The sequence below is a fragment of the Macrobrachium nipponense genome, chromosome 31 (assembly GCF_015104395.2).
Source record: "Macrobrachium nipponense isolate FS-2020 chromosome 31, ASM1510439v2, whole genome shotgun sequence".
NCBI lineage: Eukaryota > Metazoa > Arthropoda > Malacostraca > Decapoda > Palaemonidae > Macrobrachium > Macrobrachium nipponense.
The window spans coordinates 33,300,269-33,304,020 of NC_061093.1; positions in this window are offsets into that span (position 1 = coordinate 33,300,269).

The following is a 3,752-nucleotide window of genomic DNA, read 5'->3' on the forward strand; positions in this document are numbered from 1 at the left end:
AGCCGATTTTCTGCTTTTTCTTAGGAACGTGCAGAGAAAGTAAGCAGCTAACACCCGTACCATTAAGGGATACAAGAGCCTGTTGTCAGCGGTTTTTAGGCACAGAGGCCTGGACGGCCTTTTCTGACAACAAGGATCTTCATGATCTCTTGAAATCATTCGAGACCTCGAAGATTCCTCAAGCGAGACCGCCTTCATGGAACCTTGACGTAGTTCTTAGACTTTTGATGTCAAGTCCGTTTGAACCTGAACCCTTTGCAAATCAGCGTCTCTTCGGAACCTGACAAAGAAGGCTCTTTTCCTAACTTCTCTGGCGACGGCGAGAGAGTTAGTGAAATCCAAGCTTTTAGTAATCTAGTGGGCTTCAAAGGAGACAACGCTGTCTGCTCTTTGAGTCCAACTTTCTTGGCAGAGAATGAGAACCCGTCTAACCCTTGGCCGAAAAGCTTCGAAATTAAGGTTATGTCAAGTCTGGTGGGCCAAGAACCAGAGAGAGTCCTGTGCCCTGTCAGGGCTCTCAAGTTCTATGTTCATAGAACGAAAGAGGTAAGAGGTCCCTCAGGTAATCTCTGGTGCTCTGTGAAGAGACCGGAATTACCTTTATCTAAGAATGCTGTGGCTTTCTTTCTGAGGGACGTCATTAAAGAGGCTCATTCATCTTGCCAGAAGACTGATTTGACCCTCTTGCGAGTGAAAGCTCACGAAGTCAGAGCTGTCGCTACCTCTCTTGCCTTCCAAAAGAACACGTCAATCAAGGACATTCTTGATGGCACCTTTTGGAGGAGCAATTCTGTTTTCGCCTCACATTACTTAAGGGATGTGGGAACGATTTATGAGGACTGCAGTTCTCTTGGGCCATACGTTTCTGCAGACACATTCTTGGGGGCTGGAGGTAGCTCTTTCCCTATCCCTTAGGTTTTAGGTTAGTTTTTTAATATGTTGTGTTTTTGGTTTTTGGTGAGTCTTGTGTGAAGATCTCCCATCTATTAGTTTAGCGTTCAGGGGGTCTTTGGCAGGTGGTGGTCAGTTGCTTCATAGCCCTCATATGTATGGTTCGATGGTCTTGTCACGTTGAGGTCACGTCCCCGTTGACAGAGCATCCAGAGCGCACCAGCACTACAGGTCTCCACCTGGCTGGCAACTCTGATTAAGCAGAAGCAGGCTTAAGTGACAGTAATCACAGAATCTACTTTGCTAACAGGTGAGGAACCAAGGTGTACATCATCTACTTAATTTAGTTTCCTACAAATCCTATTCTGTCTCTTCCCACCATCCGAAGGTGGGATTCAGCTATGTATATATCTGTCAGGTAAGTTGCATGAACAAAATGTTATTGTTATAATACAATTAAGTTTGTTCATACTTACCTGGCAAATACAGTAGTACCTCGAGATACGAAAGGCTCAACTTACGAAAAATCCAAGTTACGAAAGCCAATGCGAAAAATTTTACTGCATTACATACGAAAAGTTTTCAAGATACGGAAGGTTGTTGCTGTAAAGTCCCGAGATTCGCCCAGACCAACGAGAACAATTTTAAAACTCCCGCGCCGCCAACTGAGTAAACTCGCCACCATCCTCCCGCTCTCCCATTGGTTCCTGATGCTAGTCACCCCATAAGGTCCTGCTCTCCTATTGGTCAGCATCTACCCCTTGTGCTTTAAGTATTCTATTGGTAAAAGGTTGCTGTAAATTGAAAAACTTATTCATGCAATACATTTAATAAAGAAAACATTAGGTAAAGATAGAATAAAGAATAGAAATGAATGGTTATTATACGTTTGGTAGTTTCAGTAGTTGAAGAGAGATAATGAAAATTTATGGCTTACTGTGTAAAAGTGATTGCTTGGCGATCGTTCGATACTCGTAAGTGCTGGATGTAAACAGACGTTTTGGAAGCTTTTTTTTTTGTTTTTGTTTATTATAGTTAATGGTTAACTACTAATTATTGAAATATGAGTACATGCAGTACATTTAATAAAAAAATTGTGAATTAGATATCATAAAATATAAAATAAATCAGACTGCCAACAAAAATACATATTTTTTAGAATTCTTCTTCTGTTTTATTATTACGTTACGTATACGCATGTTTCATTATAGCTGTCAGTAATCGGTATTTTCTTAGGTAAAGATAGAATAAAGAATAGAAATGAATGGTTATTATCTGTTTTGGTGGTTTCATTAGTTAAAGAGAGATACTAATGACAATTTATGGCTTACTGTGTGCTAGGAAAAATGATTGCTTGGCGCTCGTTCGATACTCTAAGACGGGTAAGAGCTGGATGTAAACAATCGATCGGAAGGTTTGTTTTTTGTTTGTTTGTGTATTATAGTTAATGATTAATTATAATTATTTGAAATGAGTACATACTGATTATTTATACATTTCATACAATCAACTTACCTGTCCAGATATATCATAGCTAAGACTCCGTCGTCCCCAGACAGAAATTCAAATTTCGCGCCACTCGCTACAGGTAGGTCAGGTGATCTACCGGCCTGCCCTGGTGGCAGGACTAGGAACCATCCCCGCCCCTTTTCTATCATATTTTCTCTGTCGCCGGTGGTATCAACAATTGTTTGTTATTACCTCCTGACTTAGATTCTTTTTTCAACATTTGATCAACGTTTTTTTCGGCTTTTTGGTGACGTATTTGGATCGTGTTTTGGCATTCGCTACTGTGGCCTGTTTTTGGAATAACTCTTTTGGAATTTTCTCAGTATGTCTGATTCTAATGTGAGTGTGAGAAGTGTGTGAATGTAGGCTGCAGGGTGAGGATACCGAAAGCTTCGGTTGATCCGCACACTGTATGCCGTAAATGTAGGGGGGTTCAGTGTTCTGCTTTTAACACTTGTAAGGAATGCGAGGGTTTGAATGCAGAAGAATGGAAGACTTTGACTTCTTATTTGAAGAAGTTAGAGAGGGATAGAGTTAGACGACTGAAAGGTGGGAATTCAAGGCCTATTGAGCCTTTCACGGATAATTCTAACCCTACTACTGTAGATTCTCCCTATAAATCTCATTCTCAGAGTGTCTTTTCGGATTCGGCATCGGAAATCGCCAATCTGAAAGCGACTATTCGAGACATGAAAACCAAGATGGCTGACTCGAAAGGTAAGGCTAGTGATAGTGAACATTTTAGTGAAGTGAGTCCTAGACCTCTTCCAAGCTCACATGCCCAGAGGAGAAGGAAAGTCGAAAGCCTTAAGGAGGTCGTGGGGAATCCCCAACGGTCAGACGTCCCTTCAGCTAGCTCTGCTTCATGGCAGCCAGCTCAAGGGCGCTATAGAAAAAGCGTCCTTCGCGAGTGTTTCTCGTCCCTCTCCCTCTCCCTCACCTAAACGAGGGGTGGAAGGAGTCGAACTTATCGAGACCGCTGAGCGTCATATGAAGCAAGACATTGATTCAAGCCCAGAGCGCTTCTCGGATGACGCCCCGTCTGCTATTAAGAAGGCGAAGGTGGCGTCAGCGTCACCTGACGCTTATGAGGAAGTACCACATCATGCTTCTTCCCCGAGTGATGACGAGAGGCGTCATGCACTAGACGTAGGAGAAGCCTCAAGAAAGATAATTATGGCGGTTCAGGAACAACTGTCATCTCTTGTGGGAGTTTTAGCGCCCCGTCGGAAGGACGTGACGCTTCCAATTAAGAAGTCTCGTCCTCTGCACCTGCTCGAAGAACGGGGCTGACAAGAGTGTCGTAAGACAAGAAGATCAAAAGACGTCTTTAGAAGTGAAGTGTCATTTCA